Below are 26,285 nucleotides of genomic sequence, written 5' to 3'. Positions count from 1 at the left end.
CTTGAAGTGGTTTAAAACGTCACATATTCGATGTTCTCAACAGTTGTGTTCAGTGTTGTGTATATGACGGTGGGAGACCTTGTCTGTGTTGTACTTCACTACAGGCTAAACAATATCTGCTGAGAAAACAGTATTAGCTGGAAAAATAAACTACAATATAAGCTGACGTCTATACAGACGAGGTCAGGAGAGTAAAACAAAAGGATCTCTGTCCAGTGTCCATCTTGTGGCTACATTGCTGATAACTGTACATTAATAAAAAAATAAAAATTTAATTGTGGGACTAAATAGCCCTATCAGCAAAAAAAAAACTTTGAGCCTGCTATAGGCAGGCAGGGTTTAGCGCTTAGTTAACATTATAATATAGGCAGGCAGCCACTACACACGTCTGTTATGACACTAATATCTGGAAATATAAGGGAGCAGTTATTAACCTCCACTAGTGACAATTGTATTAGTTGGCACCGAGTAAATGTGTTTATGAAATCCAAACACCCAGACAATGTTGCAAATCGCTGGAATATATTTTTCAGTGTTCGTAAGATATTCTTTGTATTACGCTGATTGTCCTAAAGACAGAATTGTGGGGGAGGGAATATAATCATTTTTGCATTACAACTACCCTTGAGTTTCGTACCATTAGTTTGTGTTATTAAATCAGTGCCTATAATTGGCTTTGCGTGCTGCAGTATAGCAAAGTTCTTCCCGTCTTAATGTTTGAATTAGATTATGTAGTAGAAAGTGAGGAGAAAGGACAAAAAAAGAAAGAGATGATGTGTGTATTAAAATTTCTTTTATAAAATATCCTTTATAGCCCTTGTGGTTTAGCGCTTCTTTTTGATTATAATAATAATATAGCCCTTGTGGTTTAGCGCTTCTTTTTGATTATATAAAAATAAATATAAAATATCCTTTATTTAGATATTCGCATAGATGAGAGACGAGAGATGCCTCCATCGGTCTTAATAATGCGATAGAGACTATATAATTATTCAATCCTTTCTGTCGGCCTGGTCACGGACCGGGCAGCGGGGGCATTGACCCCCCCTCCCACAGATACTCCAGGTTTACCACAAAAATAAAACAGTTAATGTCAGAGCAAAGCTACTGAATGTGGCCACCCGTACAGTTATAAAGGAAACAAACCCTCAGAGATAAACATTTGTGGACTCGCAACTTAGTTCTGATGATACACGGTAGTTATCTCCTGTTACGACTCACAACTCACTTCTGATAACATACGGTAGTTGTTGTCTCGTGTATAAGTTAAAACTCGCACAGTTCTTGTCTTAACAATCGCTTCTGTTTTCTGCGATGGCAATTTCAAATTAGTCTTGTTTTCTTTGATGAGAATTACAGCTGTTTTGCACTTTGTGTAACGAGAATCGCAGCCCATTTTCTAGCCCAAGTTGGCCACCACGCGGCGCTCCTCCCGTCGCTCTAAGTGCTTCTCTTGGCTGATCTTTTTTCTGGGAAGGTTTTAAGATGTTTGTGAGGTTATATTAGCTGGTGGTATGACGGGCGTGTGCGGCGGTGTCTTGCTGGGATTACTGGAGAAGGGTAAGAATGTAGAGGTGGCAGGAGAGGAGAGAATGTTGGAGAATGATGGGAGTAGGGAATGTAGAGGAGAGTAAACGAAAAGGGTTAGAGGGGATGTAAGTGGGTGGAGGAAGAGTAATTGGATGTGGCGTGGTCCGACTTGGACCATTGACTAGTCGGACCGAAACGTTGTTATAAGCTTCTTTCTCGTATGTGCAAGTTATTTGTTTATTGTTCCGGTCACGTTATTGCCTTTCATGTTCTTTAATTATAGTATTATTATTATTATTCCTCCTCCATTCTTTCCTCTCTTGCCTTCCCACCCCCCTCCTCTCCCCAGAGGCAAGGAGAATAAATGCCAAGGCGTTTGTGGGGGTCGCAATAAAATACATTCCAGCACATCTGGAGCGGCATCACGCGCCATCTTGGTGATGTCGCCTCGTGAATGAAACCAAAATATTGGACCGTCGGTGAAAAATCGAACAGCGGCGGCGGGAGTCTTCAGAAAATGTTTGCGTGGGATGTAATTGGATGACGTCAATTTATTCTTGCAACGAGAGAGTAAATATTACCCTACTGAATATAAAATTAAAATTTCGATAATAGAGGTAATAATGTTAGAGGTAATAGTGATGATCGTACATATTTATTAGTGAATTGTTTTCTAAATTCAATTTTCTGATAGTTTTGGCTTCCAATCTTTAAGATAATCACTTCAAATTTGGTACGTAGATACCTTAGAGTTATGCACTGCTTAAACTTTAGGGATTTTTCACCATGTTCATTGTAGGTTCTTGAGGTTACTGACCCACTAACCTATCTCAGACCTGAAAGAATTTCCGGGGGTCAACGCCCCCGCTGCCCGGTCCCAGACCAGGCCTCCTGGAAGATCAAGGCCTGATCAGCTTTTAATGCTGGTCCCACGTAGTCCAGCTTTTCAGGAACTTACTTGAGGTACTTGTCCAGTGCCTCTTGAAGACCGTCGGAGGTTTGTTGGTAATTCCCCGTATGCACTGAGGGCTTAAAGAGTCTGGGACCTCTGACACTCATTGCGTTCCCATTGTTTTAGTGGAGGTATTTTGCACCGTATGCCAAGTCTTTTGTTATAATACAAAGTGGTTTCAGTGATCATGGTTGGGACCAGTCATTCCAGGGCTTTCCAGGTGTAAATTATGTAACTTTATCGCCTACGTTCCAAGGAATACAGTTGATGGGACTTCAGGTGTTCTCTGTCATTCAGATGCTTCATTGAGTGTATACGAGCAATGAAAATCTGTTTTTTTTCGCAATTGCTTTATTGCCTCCTTTCTGAAGGAGGACATCAGTAGTTCACTCTCTCGTGTGAATATGTGTGTATATATGTGGTGCCGAATAGGTAAAACTTGAAATTTTGGCTTAAATAGCATGTATGTGTGTATATATATATATATATATATATATATATATATATATATATATATATATATATATATATTTATGTCGTGCCGAATATGTAAAACTGGTCAATTAGCAAGAACTCATTTAAAATTAAGTCCTTTCTAAAATTTTCTCTTATACGTTTAAAGATATATTTTTTTTCATTAATGTTGATGCAAAAATTTATAATTTTGCACCAAAAGGAACTTAGAAAACTTACCTAACCATATTATAACAAGCGCAATTTATTTTAGCCTAACCCAACTAAATATATTTTAGATTTGTTTACAATAATTTAATAATAAACAAACACAGTCAAATATATTTTTTTAGTTAGGTTCAGAATGATTTTGGCGAAATTATTGCATACACAAATTTTCACATGTCCTATATGGCAAGATGAGCGTTGCTATTTAAGCCAAGATCGCAAGTTCTGCCTATTCGGCACGACATTATATATATATATATATATATATATATATATATATATATATATATATATATATATATATAGTGCATGTGGTTCTCTCGGGTGCCTTTGGTCCCAATAAGGGACTAAGGTAAGAAGAGAAAAATCACTGCTAGCTTGCCAGTGCAGAACATCCAGTCCATAAAATTTAACGTATACCAAGTCAACCCATATAAAGAGGAGAGAGAGAGAGAGAGAGAGAAAATAAGAGATGAAGTATAACCAGAGAGGTAAACCTACAAATATTGTGCAAACATGGAAAAAAATAGACCATCAGACTGAAGATATCAGAGGAGCGGCGCGCAATTATTGCGGATCATCAGCACATGTCTGAGTAGCAGATCTTAGAACTGCCTTTAGGGGATACTACAAGCAGTCCTCGAGGAATCGCTACACGTCATTTGTCTGGCGTGTCACAGTGAACACAGCACCACCATGGAGCCCATATCTGCTCAAACATGTTTTGAAACTGGAGAGTTAAAGACCGTCCCGGTACTGAAGAGTTAACAGCAAGATTGTTTCAGGTGGTGGGCGAAGGCGTGTAGATGGACGCTAAAACTCAACTGAGCCGCAGAGACGTTGGGAAATGTTTTAATTTCAGGATGGTCAGTGGAATGAGTTGAATGGAGTAACGTTGGAGGTAAACTTGAAACAGGTTTCAAGAGCAGGCATGGCTCTGGTGGCCAGGAATAGTTATTAAATATGCAGTAAAGAAATGGACTTTGTCTCGACCCCTGTAAATACAACCGTGTACGTACACACACACACACACACACACACACACACACACACACACACACACACACATGTGGTTTTAAGCTTCGAATACACAGTAGAGCTACAAGTGGAGGGAGAAGCAGGAAGGCCAGGACGAATGAAGCCAAACTACAAGAAAGGGGACTACACAGGAATGAGGAACTACCTGAACGGGGTTCAGTGGGACAGAGAACTGGCAGGGAAGCCAGTTAATGAGATGATGGAATATGTAGCAACAAAATGCAAGGAGGCTGAGGAGAGGTTTGTACCCAAGGGTAACAGGAATAATGAAAAAGCCAGGATGAGCCCATGGTTTACCCAAAGGTGCAGGGAGGCAAAAACCAAGTGAGCTAGGGAATGGAAGAAATATAGAAGGCAAAGGACCCAGGAGAATAAGGAGAACAGTCGTAGAGCCAGAAACGAATATGCACAGATAAGAAGGGAGGCCCAAAGACAATATGAAAATGACATAGCAGCGAAAGCCAAATCTGACCCGAAACTGTTGTACAGCCACATCAGGAGGAAAACAACAGTCAAGGACCAGGTAATCAGGCTAAGGAAGGAAGGAGGAGAGACAACAAGAAATGACCGTGAAGTATGTGAAGAACTCAACAAGAGATTCAAAGAAGTGTTCACAGAGGAGACAGAAGGGACTCCAGAAAGACGGAGAGGTGGGGCACACCACCAAGTGCTGGACACAGTGCACACAACCGAGGAAGAAGTGAAGAGGCTTCTGAGTGCGCTAGATACCTCAAAGGCAATGGGGCCAGATAACATCTCCCCATGGGTATTGAGAGAGGGAGCAGAGGCGCTATGTGTACCCCTAACAACAATATTCAATACATCTATCGAAACAGGGAGATTGCCTGAGGCATGGAAGACAGCAAATGTAGTCCCAATCTTTAAAAAAGGAGACAGACATGAAGCATTAAACTACAGACCAGTGTCACTGACATGTATAGTATGCAAAATCATGGAGAAGATTATCAGGAGAAGAGTGGTGGAACACCTAGAAAGGAACGATCTCATCAACAGCAGCCAACATGGTTTCAGGGACGGGAAATCCTGTGTCACAAACCTACTGGAGTTCTATGACATGGTGACAGCAGTAAGACAAGAGAGAGAGGGGTGGGTGGATTGCATTTTCTTGGACTGCAAGAAGGCGTTTGACACAGTTCCACACAAGAGATTGGTGCAAAAACTGGAGGACCAAGCAGGGATAACAGGGAAGGCACTACAATGGATCAGGGAATACTTGTCAGGAAGACAGCAGCGAGTCATGGTACGTGGCGAGGTGTCAGAGTGGGCACCTGTGACCAGCGGGGTCCCGCAGGGGTCAGTCCTAGGACCAGTGCTGTTTCTGGTATTTGTGAACGACATGACGGAAGGAATAGACTCTGAGGTGTCCCTGTTTGCAGATGACGTGAAGTTGATGAGAAGAATTCACTCGATCGAAGACCAGGCAGAACTACAAAGGGATCTGGACAGGCTGCAGACCTGGTCCAGCAATTGGCTCCTGGAGTTCAATCCCACCAAGTGCAAAGTCATGAAGATTGGGGAAGGGCAAAGAAGGCCGCAGACGGAGTACAGTCTAGGGGGTCAGAGACTACAAACCTCACTCAAGGAAAAAGATCTTGGGGTGAGTATAACACCAGGCACATCTCCTGAAGCGCACATCAACCAAATAACTGCTGTAGCATATGGGCGCCTAGCAAACCTCAGAACAGCATTCCGACATCTTAATAAGGAATCATTCAGGACCCTGTACACCGTGTACGTTAGGCCCATATTGGAGTATGCGGCACCAGTTTGGAACCCACACCTAGCCAAGCACGTGAAGAAACTAGAGAAAGTGCAAAGGTTTGCAACAAGACTAGTCCCAGAGCTAAGAGGTATGTCCTACGAGGAGAGGTTAATTGAAATCAACCTGACGACACTGGAGGACAGGAGAGATAGGGGGGACATGATAACGACATACAAAATACTGAGAGGAATTGACAAGGTGGACAAAGACAGGATGTTCCAGAGATTGGACACAGTAACAAGGGGACACAGTTGGAAGCTGAAGACACAGATGAATCACAGGGATGTTAGGAAGTATTTCTTCAGCCACAGAGTAGTCAGTAAGTGGAATAGTTTGGGAAGCGATGTAGTGGAGGCAGGATCCATACATAGCTTTAAGCAGAGGTATGATAAAGCTCACGGCTCAGGGAGAGTGACCTAGTAGCGATCAGTGAAGAGGCGGGGCCAGGAGCTCGGACTCGACCCCCGCAACCTCAACTAGGTGAGCAACTAGGTGAGTACACACACACACACACATACACATATACACCACACACACATACACCACACACACATACACCACACACACACACACACATACACCACACACATACACACACACACACACACACACACACACACACACACACACACACACACATACACATATACACCACACACACAAACACCACACACACATACACCACACACACACACACACAAACACCACACACAAACACACACACACACACACACACACACACACACACACACACACACACACACACACACACACACACACTACCTTGTCCAACTTCCGTCTTCTTAAAATGCTGTAAATCAACTGGTCCTGACAAATTCCTGCCTTACCCCCGTGTCACTTTCATTCAGACTCTCTCCCAGGCTAGCAACCACCCACCCACACTCGCACCCACCAACCTACATTCGTACCCATCTCCACCCTCTCTTCTCCCTTCTAAAAAAAAAAAATGAAATGCTCACCCAGTAAGTGTAAAGGGACTAAGACTTTTCGACATCCTACATACATGAGGTGATTACCATCAGACTCCTGGCTGTCTTTGAAAAGGAATTAATAATGGCCCTTAAGTTTGTACCTTGTCATCCAGGCTGTGGTGCATACGTTTGTCACCGTGCTGCCAGCACTAACATCCTCACTGATCAAGCCGTCAGATGGAGGTAAACCTCTAGGTAAACCCACTTGCCCACCCATCCACCCACACAGCCCCCCTCTCTCGCCACCCACCCACACAGCCCCCCTCTCTCGCCACCCACCCACACAGGGAATTGAGATGTGCATGTGACTAGGTTGGGTAATGTTGGTTGTGATGAGGTATCTCCCCCCCCCCCAGGGTGTAGTGAGGTAGTCGCTATGGTGCGCTATGATGGTTTATGGTAGTCTTATGGTTGTGTGTGGTGATAGGGCGTGTTATGGTAGCGTGTGGTCTTTGATATGGTGTATGTATGGTTGGAAATTTTTCTTTGTTCCCATATGTTTTGATATGTTGTCATAGTTTTTAGCTATGAGAGGGTTTTGCGAGGGGTATGGTGAGGTAGTGGTACTGTTGTGAAGAGTAGGGTCTATGGTATAGTATGGTGTGGTGTTATGGCCTGGGAGGGTTATGGTGTCACTGTGGCTCCTCACGGTTATTGACACCTTAGGTTCAAGAAAATATACTAAGAAATTTTACTGCTTTCAAAGAATCAATAAACCATCTGGGATAATTCTCTCTCTCTCTCTCTCTCTCTCTCTCTCTCTCTCTATCTCTCACTCTCTCTCTCTCTCTCTCTCTCTCTCTCTCTCTCTCTCTCTCTCTCTCTCTCTCTCTGGACTTTGGGTATGTCAGAGTAAACAAGACATTTTTAAGGAGCACAGAGTTTCCCATTGATTTGTTTCTCTGCAGACACTGTCAGTTTCTTCTGTCTTAACTACATTCCTCAGTTGACTGCATCCTTAATTGACTTTTCATCATGGCGTCTGTCTGTGTTTGCAACTCTTTATTTCAGTGTTAACATCTGTAATGCTTATTGATTTATCTATTTTTTGTAGCTTTGTTTTTATGAAATGAAGCTCGGATGTTAGCGCCATACGTCAGCTGACTTTTTACTCGAGTATGTGGGTCAGCTGGTTACCAGCAGCAACAGCCTGGTTGACCACGCAAGCACCAGAGTAGAAAAACTCTCGGAACTCGTCTTCTTTTAATGTTGCCTTAATGCTAAAGGAAAGCTCTTGATCTAAGCAATTGGAGCTACTCTCACTTTTCCCAGATCAAATCCGATCGCCTATTCCCTAGCACTGTATGATTTCTGCGGATTTAGCGCTTCCCCTTAAAAATAATAAGTATCTGTGTCTAGAGATGTCATCCCTGTTCCCTGGCTACCTCTATTTTCTTATCAGGGTGGTTGAAAAATGAACAGATTTGGATGAGGGAGTGATGGATCCAAACTCAGTGTCAAGTTCCAAGAGTACATATATTACTGACCCAAGAAGTTAGTAATCAGTGATGCTGATTATTGGTTGTTTCTTGCTGTCTCTCCACCATAGCAGGACACCAGCGCTTGTGTCCAACATAACAGCACACCATAAGGCCAACAGTACCATTTAATGGGGTCATATTGCATATTTGTGACATGTGATTTTTCCTGACGTATGCACCAAGACTCAGCGATAAGTAACATCTACCTTCAGAAATTCCAACGAGATTACTGAAGACGCTGTATGTTAATATCTGATTAATCCCTGGTATACCTGTGGTTTACCTGCAAACAGTTCATAGTCACTGTCCCCGGTTCCAGACCAGGCCTTCCAGTTGACGGCCTAATCAATCCGGCTCTGGCTGCACGCAATCCTACGTAGGCACAACAACCCAGCGGGTAATCAGGAAATGACATGAAGAACTAATTAAGTTCAGGGACATAAAGCTAGAGACTGCTCAGGGGATTCTTACCAGGAAACGAGAAAAGGTAAAAGAAGGTTGTGTTGTGATGACCTTAACGATACATCTTTCTTCATAAAATTGGTCGTCACTCATAAAATTATGTACCACGTCAAGACCCTCATAAAAGCGAGACGTAAACACATGTTATTGTGGCTTGTTACTCTGGCTTATTATGGTGGCTTGTTACTGTGGCTTGTTATTGTGGCTTGCTACCGTTTCTTGTTACCGTGGCTTGTTATGATGAAGGGCGGATGGGTGGGGGAGGTAGGTAGGCAGGCAGTGTTCTTGTTTCTCCCCTCAGCTAGTACATTGAGAGAGGGGCAATGTTTTTTCCTTGCTCCTTCCTCAGGTGAAGCACCGAGGATGTGTGGGAGATGACGTGAGAATGTTCCTTGGTAGGTTTCTGTACCCTCGTAGTGCCTTGAGCAGATCATCACTGAGGAAACTTTACACATTTCCGCCAGAGTTGAGACTCTGGACTACTGTACCACTGCTGTCTTCCCCTTCACCCCCCCTCTCCACGGAAGGTTCCTTGACCTGGAGTTTATCTGACTACACCAGTGTGGAGCTCTTAATCCAAGGCCTTGGTCTGACCACTTGAATCGAACATGGAGGCCTCCCTAGGTGCTATATGACCCCTGTGCGTTTAGCGCCCTCCCCCATGTTTAAAATAAAAAATTAATGTCCCATTGACCGTGACTCGAAATTCCTTCCCTTGTACACTGTTTTTCTTATAAACTTCTTTTCTTCCCCTTTTTATTTTTCCTCTCTCCCCTCTTCTGCCTTCTCATCCTGTTCCTGCTGCCGCTCCTTTTTTTTTCTGCTGCTTCTCCCCTTCTCTGCCCAGGAGTCGGAGTTAACAAGGTACCGTCATTGTCTTGAGCTTCCAGTTGCTCGGTTACATGATTCGTTTTGCGGAGGCGGGTGTGTTTTGTTTTGTGTTGCGTTAACGCGTTGTTATTTGCTGTGTTGTGTGCATCATATTGTGTTGTCCTCTGGTGTTGATGCTTGTGTTGTTACTGATTGTTTTACTCCTGTGACATCCAACACAACACAATAATAACACCCATGTGCAACACCTGCATATATCTATTATGAAGATATTTCGCCATCCCAAGGCTTTTTAGATTCAGTACAATGATACGAGCTAGACACCTGTCAGTCTTTATAGGTGTTGAGTCTTTCAGCGTTGATCAGTCTGAAGTAAATTCAGGAGATTGGATGCTTATGCACTGAAGTCAGAAGAGAGGTGCAGCAGTTGAAGGCATCGTTGGAGGTAGTCGGGACCAAAATTCCACGGCGTTACCGTGTCAGAAAACTATCGCTTTATTTCAGGTATGCAAAACCGACAGGTACATGAATAAGACATATACAACGCTATGTGGCGTTGTGCATGTCTTATTCATGATACATGTCGGTATTATATACCAATAATGTAATGTGCTATGTCGCACCGGTACTGATTGTGTTTTGGTGATTTGTGTTACTGGTTGTCATGGTGGTGATTGTTACTGGTTGTCATGGTGATTGTGTTACTGGTTGTATCATGGTGGTGATTGTGTTACTGGTTGTATCATGGTGGTGATTGTGTTACTGGTTGTCTTGTTTTGAGTTGTTACTGTTTCTTTTTTTTGTGTGTGTGTGTGTGTTCCGGCTTGTACTGTGTTGTGCAGCATCTAGTTTCTGTATTCCGCATTTCATAGTTTGGTGGAGCCAGAACTCCATTAGGGAAGCCAGTGCTGTCAAAATAGATGTAAGATAACTCCTCATAACCTCGTTTACATTGTGTTAAATTTTCTTACATGATGTGACTAGAAAGTTTTGTCGTTGCCTTCCTTGTTAGTATTTAAATTAATAATTATCCTTTGTGGTTTGTGTTACAGGTGAGTTGATGAGCTTTGTAGGAGAGCTCAGCGCTACAGCAGTAACAGCCTAGTTGATCAGGCCCTGATCCATCGGGAGGCCTGGTCATGGACCGGGCCGCGGGGGCGTTGATCCCCGGAATAACCTCCAGGTAACCCACCCGGAGAACTGGTAATGTGTTTGCATCTCAGGTTTAATAATGTTAATATCTGCTGAACCTGGCTGAAAATAGACAAACGTTGATATTTTATCTAAGGATACTTACCTTTATGTTTTTGAGGGGTTTTCAGGAGTTTTCCCTCTACTCTCGTATGTGGGTCCCAGACCAGGCTGATCTAGTGCATTCTTGATGAACCAGGTGTTGGTGGCCCATATATCCATCACAGCCTGATTGATCCAGCATGCAAAAGCGGTTATATATGTAGGTACAATAACTCAAACACAAATTCTTGTTACAAAATTGCTTCCAGAGTATTTGTTTTTTTTTGAGATCAAGAGAATCACTGAATTATATCTATAGGAAAATAAGTACACCAGGCTTCCACGTACACCAGGTTTCCACGTACGCCAGGCTTCCACGTACACCAGGCTTCCACGTACACCAGGTTTCCACGTACACCAGGCTTCCACGTACGCCAGGCTTCCACGTACACCAGGCTTCCACGTACACCAGGCTTCCACGTAAGCCAGGCTTCCACGTACACCAGGTTTCCACGTACACCAGGCTTCCACGTACATCAAACTTCTATACAAGTCCGTCAAAATATCAGCAGTAATGTGTCGACTCCAGCCAGACATCTGTGTAACACTTGTGTCGACGCGCAGTAATAGATGACAGATGTTTCTTAAATATTTTCAGTAATCAAATTGAGGCTTAAGTAATAATAATTGTTTATACTGTTGTTGTTGGACATAAACAAGTAATTGCGTGTAGATAAATGGTTCCGAGAACCGACATAATGATAAACACATGTGCAACACTTGGGTGTTTTATTGTGGGAACGTTTCGCCACACTGCCTTCATCAGTCCAATACAAAGAATGGTGAAAACCAGGAGGAGTTCGAGGTAATCAGTCCCTCGGGGAGGGACTGATTACCTGAAGCTCCTTCTGATCATTATTTTTTTACAGTGGACTGATGAAGCCACTGTGTGGCGAAACGTTCCCACAGTAAAGATACCCAAGTGTTGCACATGTGTCTAATTTATCGACTTATTGTATAAATCTTGATTATCTTCTGTTATTGTTATGAACAGTAAAGTTGCGTCTCTTTATTAAAAATATTATTCACGATTATTAAACTACAAAGTAAATCAACTAATGAAATAATGGAGATTGGAATTATTTGTGACACTATGAACCAGCGGTGGCGAATAGGTAAAATTGGTCAGTTAGCAAGAACTCGTTTAAAATTAAGTTCTTTCTAAAAAAATTCTCTTATGCGTTTAAACATACATTTTTTTTTCATTTATGTTAATGTAAAAAATAATAATTTTGTACCAAAAGAACCTTAGAAAATTTACCTAACCTTATTATAACAAGCGCAATTTGATTTAGCCTAATCCACCTAAATATATTTTAGATAAGTTTACAATAATTTAATAAACACAATGAAATACATTTCTTTTCGTTAGGTTCAGAATGATTTTTGCGAAATTACGTATGCAAATTTTTGTTTGCGTTATTCGGCAAGAAAAGCGTTGCTGTTTAAGCCAAAATAGCAAGTTTTACCTATTCGGCACGATGTATATATATACACGTACATACATATGCACAATTATATTGTATTTTATGGGAAGGGTAAGTTGCTATTTAGCCTACAGGGTTGATTTACCACCTCTTAGTAAGTATCCATATAATCGAATGTGATGTGTGCTCTTGAGGTAGTTAGATTGAGATTGAAGCATTAGTTGACTTGATTCATATCTCTCCACTGATCATTCAATTTACCTTCTGCATAGCACCATCCATGTAATAAATCCCCGTGTACTGTAATACCAGAGTCCGAATTAATAGTGATCCTCCAATTAAAATGGCGAGTTCCCAGAAGCCTCCATTACCCACTTCCCGCTGTGAGGCCCTTCAAAGATACTAAATAAGTTGCAGCTCCTTCCTCTTCACTGGTCTGCCCGCACTTCCCTAAGTCGATCAATGATTCAGAACCGGAGCAAATGGATAACTTAATGGAGCGGGACAAAGAGTATCGTAAGTATCTGTTTATTGGCGAGTTCCCGTTTTATCTGATATATATAAGGCGATAATGACAGCCTGGAAACTGTACACCATCGCCACCAACACTCCACCTGCTCATTTCTCTCTTCTCGCTACACCTTATTATCCCCACCGCTTTAAAGGTTTCTTGCCTTTTTCCATTATTCCGAAAACTTTTATACTTTCTTAGAATTTCCTTGCACTGCTTTTATTCCGCGAATTTTCTCGTTTTTATGCGAGGAACGAGGGACAAAGTGCCCATTCACCACCTGAGGATCATTGCACTCGGAGAAGTCGTGGACTTGTACAAGAAAGGCTACCCACGTGTACGTGCATTTCTAAAATGCCAAGAACAATTTTGATAGGGTTAATCAGTGGAAATTGTTTGTCAGGCTAAAAAAAAAAAAACAATTTACTCCATATTTTAAATTAGTATTTTGTTTAAGAAAGATGGTCTTCGTATGGGATACATTTAGGCGGTGTACATTCACCAGATTTATACAGATGAATGAAATGCATTTCCGGAAAGTGAAAATTTAGGTTGTTACCCAGGAACTACTCGACTTAATCTGAGTTATCTTGATGACATGTTACTCTTTGTCTCGTGTGTTACTGCTTTAGCAGTAATGTGTTAGGATGGTTGGTATCTGTAATGTGTTAGGATGGTTGGTATCTGGAAGGCACGAGACGAAGAGGTGGTAAAGGTAAATACCATATAATTTCAGGTGTGAGTATGCTACGACCCTGGGAACCAGGGTCGTAGAGAGAGAGAGAGAGAGAGAGAGAGAGAGAGAGAGAGAGAGAGAGAGAATGAACAAACCCAAAGTTAAATAAATAATCCTGAAAAAAATAATAACACGAAATTCCCTTAATATATTTTTTTACAACAAGAACAAAAATTTCCACTCTGTTTATTTACCATTTATTCTGTCATAAACAAGGCTGGATAATTGTATTACAGGCAGAATAATACAGCGGCCGGTACAAACTGTATTACCTTATGAACGTGCATCCCCGGGGGAGTTTGAGTAAATTGATTGAATAGCAGAATAATTACTGTGTGTTTGAATGTATGTGGGAGAGGGCTGAGTGCATCTGTCTATACTCACCAGTTGTACTCATTATTACATGCGTGGGGAAGAGCTAAACCCGTAAGAGACATAGTGGCTAGGGAATAGGCAATCAAGTTTGAGCCAAAAGGATTGCTTATTCCTTGGATAAAGAACTTTGCACCAGCATTATGTTTAATCGGTCTCTCTTTAGATGTTGAAGGTAGAGGTTGGCCAGCACTGCACTGAGAGGAGAACCCATGGCCATCCCAAACTTCTGCTTGCAGAACCCGTCCTTACAAGAGAACAGGTTGAAAATTATAAAGTAGGTATTTACCGAGTGCACAGATGTCGTTTATCCGGGAACTATAATTATATCAGCTACACAGCCTAAAGGTGTGTAGCTGATGCTTGATGACAGTGTAAATACTCAAGCAATGTATCTCTTGATGGGAGTTGTATATGTGATAAAGGAAGAGTGGTAAAGTAGGCGATACGGAGAGTTTGAGGTAATCAGTCCCTGGATTCGATATGTTTAGTTCATCACTCTCAAGCTTGTTGGACTGAACACAGACTCCAGGCAGATAGGGGTTTGTTGGTAATCCACCTTACGTATGATGGGAGGTTGTCGAACAACCTTGGGCCCTGGACACTGTATTTTCTCTTAGCGTACTCATGGCTCCGTTTCTTTTCATTGAGGTATGTTGCACAGGCTGCCGTAGGGAGTGATTTGTATGTGCAGATTTGGGACCAGTCCCTCTAGGATTTCCCAGGTGTAAATTATGCAAGTCTCTCGCTTGCTCTCTAAGGAGTAAAGGTCAAAAGACCTGGATGGTCTTGGATATACTGAAAAAAACTCTCAATGCTGATGTAATGTACGTTGATTTTGCAAAACCCTTTGACAAGTGTGACTACGGTTTGACAGCGCACAAAATACGTGCAAAAGGAATAACTGGTAACATGGGCAGATATATATTTAAGTTTTTAGTAGAACCCAGAGAGTAGTAGTAAATAGTGAAGATAGACGCTGTTACAGTGATAAGCTTTGTTCCTCATGTCACATTACTCGCCCCCACTTCTGTTTCTCATTCTTATATCTGACACAGACAAGAACATAATCATAACACAGTAAAACCTTTGCTGATGGCATCAGAATATCTGGAGAGTGGCGTCTATAGAAGACACTCAAATTTTCACGCATAAGACAAATTCCCAACAAATCTGTGATTATCTTCGGAGGGAATATAATAAGTTCCTCTAATCACCCCTTGATCATCCGGGCTAGTAGAAACAGCCTAACCAATCAGGTCAGCAACCAGGTCTCCTCTGGATCCGGGCCGCGGGGACGATAAGACGTGTCAACAGCATAAGGTGAGATCCGGAACGGGCAGGTGCGAAGCCGACAGCACCGAAGAGGCATTGACACCCTATTACAACTCAGGAGTCCCAAAGGCCTGTTATCCTGGGTGTAAAGGGAGCAAAATAAGCACAGCAGAAAACTTTTGACTTGTATTATCCTTCACCAAATTTAGAACAGATGTATGTATACTATATACACTATGTACAACAATAGGTATTAGTGCACTCCATGGTAAGCAAGGCAGAACAGAAGCCACTAGAGAGCAGACCGTGCTTCAACCAGCTCTAGAATGGGAATGACAAGGGCAGACAGGTGAGTGGTACCCACATAACCTCTGCGATTGCCAAAACCATCTTCTCATTGGCTGGAACCTGGGTGCTGATTGAACGACGGGGCCCCATCATTAACCCTTAGTACCTGGTTCGCTGCTTGAGGGAGATAGCCTTTCAATGAGGGTGTGTACATGCGCCGAATGAAGGTTACGTACTCTTTGCATGCCACACACCCCTGTCAACACTTCATCTCGTGTGTGTATTCCGGAATTGTGCTTTGCGTTGTTTGACTGCAGACAAATGACATGAATTCAGTGAATAATGAAGTTACAGGGACCTTTTAATAATAATAATAATAATAATAATAATAATAATAATAATAATAATAATAATAATAATAATATTGAATCAGACCACAATTAAAATAAGGTAGTATAATGAACAAATAAGTTTAGCATAAAATCATTATTAATACAAAAAGTGAATCATTATAATATCAAAATTATCACTGAACAAAACTGGTTATAAGTAAAAATAAGAGAAGTGGTGATAGGTGATGCATGTTGCCAGAGGCGATGATTTCCTTTGTGATTACCGCCAGAGTTAAATTTATGACTTCTTTTATCCTCAGCTATTAAGGCTTTCATTAAGTCAATTCAGCCTTTCATTTTGGTAGTTAAACCTCTGGTTTACAGACCCGGTTGACCTCTATCTGGGGCTGTAAATTTGAGCACCTAATGATCATTCAACGCGGAGTGATAGCGATTGAACATGTGTAGTTACCAGACTCACTTGGGTAACGCTTATGTAAATTGCTCAGTGTTTACGAAAATTAGGCATTTGTTTACGTAAATGTCAGTCATCGCTCGGAAAAGATTTAGCCCTCATGTTTAAAGCGTTGTTTTTATCCTCGCCCAGATAAGCTTTTCCGAATGGATTAATGTTTTCACTGTAAACATGGCCGCCATATTTGTTGACGTTCGTACGTGGGGGTTCATGCGCACTGAACTGTCTGTCAGGTCAAAATTTTCTATAGATTTCCCCGTAATTTAGCTTTAAAGACTGTCTAGTTCTTTTTTTTTTTTTGGGGGGGGGGGCATAACTGAGTTCGAATCCCAAGCATATGGGTAAATTTCTTTAAACAAGCAGCCTATGTTCGCTTAATAGTGAATATGAGCAAGGATATCGGTAGACACTTAGAGGGTCGCATCCTGGGGAAAAAAATTGCAAATACACTAATATACAAAAAATAAAATAGACCTTGTGGGGGATTGAAGTCAGATTTAGTGGTAATGCAGCTAAGCAAGTGTATGATTGACCTCACGGCGGGCCAGCAGGAGCAACAGTCTGGTTGACCAGGAAAGCACCAGACAAGCCTGGTCTATGGCCGGGCTCCGGAAGAAAAGCTCTCGGAACTCATCAAAGGTAACTACTCTTCAAGGAGAATGCTTGCTGCTGGTGACAGGCTCTTGATCCAAGGAATTCATTATCTCATATCAAATCTGATCGTCTCCCATTACCTAGTCACTGTATCACCCCTACGAGTTTAACGCACAACGTTGTATATAATAAAACACACATTCCTAATGTCAATGTTTGGTAAATTTGTTCAGTAATCAGCTAGACTTTTTTAACACACCAGATGAATGACAGAAAACAGGTCGAGCTGGAACTCTCTTCACTCTGATATTCCGTAATTTTTGGTGATATTACTGTAAGAAGCGTATATAAGCAGGTATGTTGGTAAGCAAGCAGGTGGGCAGGCATATGATTGCTTTAATTGCATTACAACCAACAGCACCCACAGTAGGTGATCTTCAGGTACTAGGTCATAAGTGTAGCCATACTAGTAGCAGTAATAGTAGCGAAGTACTAGAGATGTTGTTAACAATAGGGGTAGTCGAGGTAGTGACTAGCGGTGGCAAAAGTGACAGGTATAGCAGTAGGAAAGAAGTAGCATAACTAGCAGTGGTGTTGTCACAGTGGTGATAGCAACGTTGTGTAGGGAGACAGTGGTGATAGCAACGTTGTGTAGGGAGACAACAGTGGTGATAGCAACGTTGTGTAGGGAGACAACAGTGGTGGTAGCAACGTTGTGTAGGGAGGCAACAGTGATAGCAACGTTGTGTAGGGAGGCAACAGTGGTGATAGCAACGTTGTGTAGGGAGACAACAGTGGTGGTAGCAACGTTGTGTAGGGAGGCAACAGTGATAGCAACGTTGTGTAGGGAGGCAACAGTGGTGATAGCAACGTTGTGTAGGGAGACAACAGTGGTGGTAGCAACGTTGTGTAGGGAGGCAACAGTGATAGCAACGTTGTGTAGGGAGGCAACAGTGGTGATAGCAACGTTGTGTAGGGAGACAACAGTGGTGGTAGCAACGTTGTGTAGGGAGGCAACAGTGATAGCAACGTTGTGTAGGGAGGCAACAGTGGTGATAGCAACGTTGTGTAGGGAGACAACAGTGGTGGTAGCAACGTTGTGTAGGGAGGCAACAGTGATAGCAACGTTGTGTAGGGAGGCAACAGTGGTGATAGCAACGTTGTGTAGGGAGACAACAGTGGTGGTAGCAACGTTGTGTAGGGAGGCAACAGTGATAGCAACGTTGTGTAGGGGGGCAACAGTGGTGATAGCAACATTGTGTAGGGAGACAACATTGGTGATAGCAACATTGTGTAGGGAGACAACATTGGTGATAGCAACATTGTGTAGGGAAGTAACAGTGGTGATAGCAACGTTGTATTACCTGGAGGTTATTATAGGGAGTATAGGGAGGCAACAGTGGTGATATTAACACACGCAGGTCCTTAGTGTCGTGTTCTGGCGTCCGATTTCCTCTTAAATTTGCTGCCTGACACACAGTCTCCCTCTCCTCTCTCTTATGTTCTTCCCTGCTTAGGCTCATCCTTTCCCTTTCCTTAGTCTCCAGCCCGATGCAAGACAGGTTAATTACCAACATACCTAGTCGGCTATCGGGGGCAGCAGTCAGACAGCCAACGGGTTGGGTCAGTACAACACCACCCAAGTTCGTTATTGAAAAACTTCGTCTCCTTTCTTAGTATGGAATTAACTCTCCCCGACCCGTCCCAGTGGAACCCACCCGGACCTCAGCTTGACCGCTCCAAGAACCAGAGAAGTAGAACCATACCTGACCAGTTTTTCACATATGGGGATTTAATACTGGTAGTCGCATGTCTGCAGTGTGTTCAGGTCGTCTTGGAGCCTCTCTCTGGCTTATTTAGTTACTGTCTTTATCACTAGTGTCACATCATCGGCAAAATAATGAGAGGTAAGACTTGGTTTCTCCGGTAGGTACCCCATTCGTTGAAGAATGAGGCACTTGTGCAACATTTGGAAATCTTTATTCAGGAAAAGTTTCCCCAGTCAGTGGCTTCTTCAGTCCAATACAGAGAAAAACGGTGAAAGATGAGGACTGAAGATGCCATTGGCCGGTGAACGTCTCCTCAGAGATTTCCAAGTGTTGCACAAGTGCCTCATTATTGCCGGTTTTCTAAACTGACAATAATGAGATACCTAAAGAAGAGAGATCTTGTATCCACTTGAGGACTTCACCTGCTACTTCTGCCTGTTCGTGCTATTTGTAGATAATCTTCAGTGTGATGTCATAGTGAGCGATTTCTTACACTAGAAACAAGCCAACGCATTCCTGCTTTTCTGCATTACTTCTGTCACTGCCGTTGAGCTGAGGGGATTCGATAGACAGCAGTTGTCATTCTGGAATCCATGGGCTGAATGGCCCATATGTCGTTCTTCTGTAGCTGGATTCTTGATTCCTAGACTGAAATGAGAAATGGAATGGAAGACAGTGGCTGAATCTCGAGTGTATTAGAAGGGGGAATGTATGAGCTGTCGCAGCGCATCCTGTCGCAATAGGTGCTGGCTTCAACTGCCACTCTCAAAGAGGGTTAACGTCTACGCCCCTGTACATATACGAATACAACGCTTTTTTAAACAATATAATAATACTTATACTATTTTTTGTTGTATCATAGCCAGTGTGTTTGAAAGCGAAATTCACTTAAGATTAGGTTCCTTTTAATTCCCTTTCTGTATATTGGGATAATATTTGCAATTTTCCAGCTGTCTGACAGCTGCCCTGTTTCTTCTGACTGATTGCAAATCCCTGTTAGGGGGTCATCTAATTACAAAAGTTTCCCCATACCCCTTATGATCCAAGATGACGTCCTGTCCATTTCCATTGCTTTTGTAGTATTTAACTCTCTTATAAGCTATTTCTTTTGTTGTGAATACATTCTCCCCTTTTTAGCTGTCTTTTCTTCCTGTCTGACTCCTTATTCAGGCTGCTCACGCCCGTTCTTCGAGTCCTTTCGCTTACTCCCTTTCTGACATTTTTCCATCTTTTAAGGCTATATTTCAGTTTGGGATTTGCTTTGGGTTTTAATACAATTTTCTGATCGTCTTTTTATTTCCCTTATCCTTGTATTGTACTAGATCTTCGTATTTTTTTCTCTGTCATTTTCTATGTTTTGTAAGTTTTTGATGCCCTTTTACTCTCTGCCTTTGCACCTCTCCACTTCGTTGTAAACAATAAGCTTTGTGTTTTGTTTTGTTTTCTTCAGAAAAATATGTAGTTTCTTGAAATATATTCAACAGTCTCATCATGCTATGCACTTGACTTATTTCCACTTGACTCCAGTTGGGAACCCTCGTCACACTGCACCTATCATATAATTTTTTTTCTGTATCTCTCTGTCCTCCCTTCTCTCTCTTCCTACCTTCACCGGATATTTCAAGCGTACGACCATGTAGTCACTGGCTCCTCTTCGATATCTTTATCTTCTCTTATCCTTGTCTTATCTTGAACACGTTAGCTCATAAAATTTCCATTATTGGTTATATTTCTCCATGTTTCTGGTCTTCTTTGTGAGTCCCAGCTCTTCAATTTCTTTATCATTTATTTTCAAAATTAGTAGTTTTAGGTTTATTGTATTTTGTACAGCATTTTTTTTCCCTCCGGATTTGTATCAGTATTGTTTGGCATGTATCAGTATTGTTTGGCATGTATCAGTATCGCTGGCATGGCTCGGTCTTTGACTAGGCCTGGTCAGTCAGGCTGCTTGAGGCTGCAACACCACGGAGGCACAACAGTCTTACTGATCAGGCATTGTCAATGCGTCTTCCTAGTAAAGATTGCTAAAATTAGAGGTTAATATTCTTTCCTGTATATTTTTTTCCTCGTTTTACTCCTTTTCCTTTCTTTTTTTTTTCTTCATTCACCACTTCGGAAAATACAATAGAGGGGTGTCAGTGTTAGGGAAAATACATAGAAGATTTCCTCAAGATCCATGAAAACACAGTTGTGGTGACCTTAGTGCGGAGGACTGTGAGGGTGACTCGTCTCCCGCCGGCTCTTTCATAATGGTCAAACTTGGATTTCTGTTCAACGACTTTTGTCAGGAAGTCCTCTTTCCGCCAATCCAGAGTTTTTCCTATGGTCACTTCCCGACATCCTGATTTTCCCGTCAAATTCTTCTCTGCACTTTTTGGTTTTCTTTTAATCGTTTACTCTAGCCAGGATAGATTTTGTTCCGTATTTTTTTTTTTTTAATTTTTTTTTATTTCTCCCGAATGTGTTGACACAGTTGCTCCCTTTTTTTCGTCTGTTTGTTTACATATCGTCACTATAAAATAACATAGGAAAATATTCACAAGTAGCTGTTAAGTGATTTAAAATTTTAAAAGTAAGAAAAAATAATAATAATTACAATAGAAAAGCACATATAAGAATGTGAGTTGAAAATATTTTCTATTTCATGCGTAAGTTTCAAAGCATTTTTTAAACCTGGAGATAATTACTCTTTCATTAAGAGCTGATGGACCAGGCTGTTGGTTCTTGCAACCTACTAGACAGCCTCCGATGTTTGTCCTTGCTGTAGTGTCTGTTACAGTGTTCACATTAGTGTCCACAGTACAATATTCTTAAGACAGCTTTTATGAGAGCGTTGTTATGAGTCTCGAAGCTTCATTGGTCTCGTTTAATGCTTAAAATGAATCACTGGTCGTCAGAGCTCGAGCACTGAGTAATAACTTCAAGTGACGTCCGACTGCAGCACAATACTATAAATTGGAGCGCTCACGAATATATGAATAACAACTGACCAACTCCGCTGAAGAGGGAAGCAAGGGAGGGCGTCGCTGGAAGAGTGACATTTTCGGGGTGTCACAGCAGAACGTCGACCTTATCGAGATGGTCTGTGGGGTAGCTTTTTGATGGCCCGTCTGTGTGTCTAAATTCGTGGAAAGAGGGAAAGTTCCAGTCAAATCGTTTACCTACTGCCTCACGTTCAGCGCCATGGGTCTCCTCTGGAGCTAAAGGTATTTCGCACGTCACCACTTTCACGGAGGAATGTGTTTAGTTTTGATACTAGTGCAGTGTTCACTAGTCGCTGCACTAGTCCCTGTGGATGATTTGCTAAACCACTAAATCTATTTATCACTTCCTCCCATATCTCACTCCAGTATGTTGTCAGTGTGCAGATTTGGGACCAAACCCTCGAGTACTTTCCAGGTATATATTATCATGTATCTCTCCTCCGCTCCAATGAGTACATGTCCAAGACTTAAGCGTTCCCAGTAATTTAGGTGGTAGATGACGTGGGTGGACCAGCGGGTGGGTAACCTGGTGGGGACCCCAGCAGATTTACCTGTAGTTTACTCTTAGACAATTCCAAGAGTCCGTGCTCTGCAGGACGGCCAGACCACACTGTTGACGGCCTGGTGAATCAGTCTCTTGGTGCCGGCATGTGATTTGTGTACAGACACAGAACTGTTGCATGCTTGCATTAATGCTCGTGGAAAATAGACACCATATTACAATGAAGAAAACTTAATACGAACGAAGACACAACACACAAGACTCGCTGTACTATAAGCAGCAAGACCGCGGCAACACAAACCACTGTAGAGTATCGCACCACAGCCGGGCTCTGGGAGTAGAAAAACTCTCGTCACTCATTAAACGTATAAAAGTATAGCTAGGGATTTGTTGGTAATTTTGCTTGTGAATGAAGGGAGGGTGTCTACTTACCTGGAGTCTACCTGGTGGGCATTCCGGGGATCAACGCCCCCGCGGCCCGGTCCACGACCAGGCCTCCCGGTGGATCAGGGCCTGATCAACGAGGCTGTTACTGCTGGCCGACGTAGTCCAACGTACGAACCACAGCCTGGCTGATGCCACACTGACTTGAGGTATTTGTCCAGCTCCCTCTTGAAGACAACCAAGAGTCTATTGGTAATTTCCCTTTTGGCTGGTGGGAGGCTGTTGAACAGTCTTGGGCCCCGAACACTTATTGTATTTTTTCTTATTGCACCAGTGTGGTCGTTGAATGTCTCTCGCATTAATCTTCCACTTTATTGGGTGGTTTGAGCTTGTTTATATTCTGTTCCAGCGGAGTAATGTAAATTTATCTTCACTGAGCATAAAGAAAACTTTCTATGGCGTATTGGAAGATCTGACGTGTGGATCGGTTGGTGGGTGGCCCAGTTTTCAGCTGGAGAGTGGATGGTCCGTGGGTGGGCCGGAGGGTGGGTGGGCGGGCGGATGGGTGAGAGTCAGGATGACAAACATCTTCTAATGTGTAAGCAAATACAGCGGCAGCCTCTCCCTCTCCCCCCCCCCTCTCTCTCTCTCTCACTCCCACGCTCACCACCACAACCCCATACACAGGTACACACCTGACACCTACACAAGTACACACTCCCGACTCCTACACAGGTACACATTCCTGACTTATCCATAGGCACACACACACACACACACACACACACACGTAGTGTGTACTTGTGTATGGGTACACACCCGACACCTGCATAGGTACACACGCCTGACACCTGCATAGGCGCACACGCCTGACACCTGCATAGGCGCACACGCCTGACACCTGCATAGGCGCACACGCCTGACACCTGCATAGGTACACAAGCCTGACACCTGCATAGGTACACAAGCCTGACACCTGCATAGGTACACACGCCTGACACCTGCATAGGTATACACACGCCTGACACCTGCATAGGTACACACACGGGGTACTTGCGCAGGTACCCGTGTATATCTACTGGGATGGTATCCAGGATGGGGTAGTAAGGGCCGCAGCTGGACAGTGTTAATAAAATAAATGACGAACTAAACAATGTAGATGGAAGGTAACTTTTGGGATGGTTTCTCCCAGGCTACTTACATTGCTCTTCCACCTTGAGTGCTCTTATTCAGTTTTTTCTATACTCGATAGTTAGTTCTTAATTTTGTCAGTAGTGTAGTAACTTAGTCTTTATCGAACTTGATATTGTGTTCTGTGACACAGTGGAAGACTTTGCATCAGCATTGAGATTTTCTGTGACCTTGATGGTTGCCGCTCTTTTATAACTGCGGGTAACACAAACAGCCTGGTTGAATAGGCAGTCAGAAAGGAAGCCTGGTCTTAAACTCGGGTGTGAGAGTAGAAAAAAAACCCTCGAAACCTGTCATAGGTATGTCGCAGGTATGTTCCAGTTATTCCTCGTAACGCACTTTTTGTGTTACTTCACAACGTTTACATGGCATCAAAATGTTTATCTCGGCAGCTTTAAAAGACTTTAGGCTTGTTCTGTTGCTGGCCATATTCCATCATTATTTTCTTACGCTTGAGGAAGGAGCTTCCTTGATAGAGGAAAAGGACAGAGCATATTTGCCTCTCTTCCCGTTGACCGCCTTCTGTTTACTGTTGTGCTCGACATGCTGGAGTCTGGCAGAGACCTTGATGGTATATATATATTTTTTTTACATATTTTCTTTTATTCGAGTATATTTTTTTCCTCTCACACACGCACACTCGAAAGCACATGCACATGGCAATCAGAGGAACATTAAAAAAAGAGGGGAGGAGGTTAATGACATTACCTGGGGACGATAGTAAGATTCCTTGAAGACTCAACTGAGGGAGAAGCTTGAGGGGAAATTCAATTGCCTTCTGAAGCAAACTATAACAGGACAACATATACATTGTATACGTTGTCATGCTCCCTATACCGTTGCACAGAGCTGGTCTTTACCTCTGGCAGGGATCGCCTTACATCACTTGCCGTCACTTCCTGCCACTTGCTTTTAATGTTATGTAGCGTCTAGCCGCGCCCCGTAAATTAATGTGGTGGTTTCTCTTCATTTGTTGTGAGTTCCCCTGCAGTAACATTTGGATATTAAAGTGTGGTGATTTTGTTGGTGTAGTGGGAAGGGTAGTTGTGCTGTGATGGAAGAGATGGTGGCTGAGGCATGGTTATGGTGTTGCTCTTCCCTTTCCTCCATTTTTCCTGTCTGGTCGTTCCAGGAACCATGAGGCCTGGTCTCAGACCCGTTCTGAAGAAGGGGCAAATGCCAGTGACCCGTAGAACTATGAACAGGTAGTCATAAAGTAGAAAGGTGGTCTTTCATTCCTCCTGCATATTTTATCATCACTTTATCATTCCTTTCGCCACCTGCCTTCCCTTCTCATAGCTGCTTGAAAGAAGATCTCATATCATTATCTAATTTATTTTTTAGTTTCATGTGTGCTAGTGTATGCTCACACATTTAAACCCAAACTACATTGACCAACATTAGTAGTTCCTGGCTTCCTTGCTTCTTGGGTCTCGTCTGCTTTTGAAACTATGTACAAACTATAAAGTTTGTCTCCCCTTATTCATTAAGTTCGTTTCCTTTCTGCCCTGAGACTGATTTTTTTTTACTTATAATGTCCTTGTGACTCGTTTTAATTTTAGTTTCCAACTGTCCCCCTTGTTCCTTGCTTTCACATTTTCTTCTATCCTTGTTCACCCTGTCATTTGCTCTAAATTACTCGTATCCTATTATCATTCCGCCATAAATCGTCCTCTTCCAGAATCAGGTTCTGGTTACTTTAGTCTCTCCTCAAGAACTAGTCTGCTTGAAACCTTTTCTTGCTTTTAAACTAACTTGATCGTTTAAGGGCGTCACGCTGGTGCTGTATATTCTAAGACAGACCTGGAGAAAGTTGCGCTCGGTCCTGAAAGTGGTGTATACTTAAAATGAGATTGTACTTTTGTCTCGTAGTGTTTTGCAGCCACTTTGTTGAAAATGAGTTTACAGAAAAACTTGGTCCTAGACCGGGCTCCGAGAGTAGACACACACACACACACACACACACACACACACACACACACACACACACACACACACACACACACACACACACACACACACACACACACACACACACACGTACGTATATTTCACCATTTTAGCTTTTTTTTTTTTTAACCCTACCATCTCGGCTTTTGGCCAAGCTTTGGTGATTGCTTGTTCAAACCAGTCTGTTGCTGTTAGCCGCCCACATAGCTATCACATTTGATCTTGGCGAAGGTAGTAATCAGTTTCCTCTTGAAGACTGCTTCATACGTTTCGGCAGTATTTCTGATATCTGCTGGAAGCAGGTTAAATGGTCTTGGCGCACGGATATTTATCTATTTTTCTCTTATTTTGCCTCTGGCGCCCCTACTTTTCACTGGATTTATTTTACTTACCCTTATATCTCTTTCTGCTGTAATTTTTTTAGGGTTCTGTGTTGCCCTACAGTACTTTCT

The 26,285-nt window shown here is 42.6% G+C and overlaps 1 protein-coding gene across 32 annotated transcripts in view; it reads left to right on the top strand.

Annotated features, from left to right (window-relative positions):
* LOC128696092 (collagen alpha chain CG42342) overlaps window positions 1-26,285 on the top strand; it is a 672,233-nt gene that overhangs the window by 489,937 nt on the left and 156,011 nt on the right. Inside the window, exon 2 of one of the 32 annotated variants that reach the window (XM_070095019.1) lies at window positions 10,803-10,933. The exons of the other annotated variants lie outside the window; for them this stretch is intronic. The gene's annotated coding sequence lies outside the window, so the exon portion shown is untranslated. The remainder of the gene's footprint in view (window positions 1-10,802; window positions 10,934-26,285) is intronic. 32 annotated transcript variants of the gene reach the window in all.

This window comes from Cherax quadricarinatus, chromosome 48 (assembly GCF_038502225.1).
Source record: "Cherax quadricarinatus isolate ZL_2023a chromosome 48, ASM3850222v1, whole genome shotgun sequence".
Taxonomy (NCBI): domain Eukaryota; kingdom Metazoa; phylum Arthropoda; class Malacostraca; order Decapoda; family Parastacidae; genus Cherax; species Cherax quadricarinatus.
This window is presented reverse-complemented; position numbering and strand designations above follow the sequence as displayed.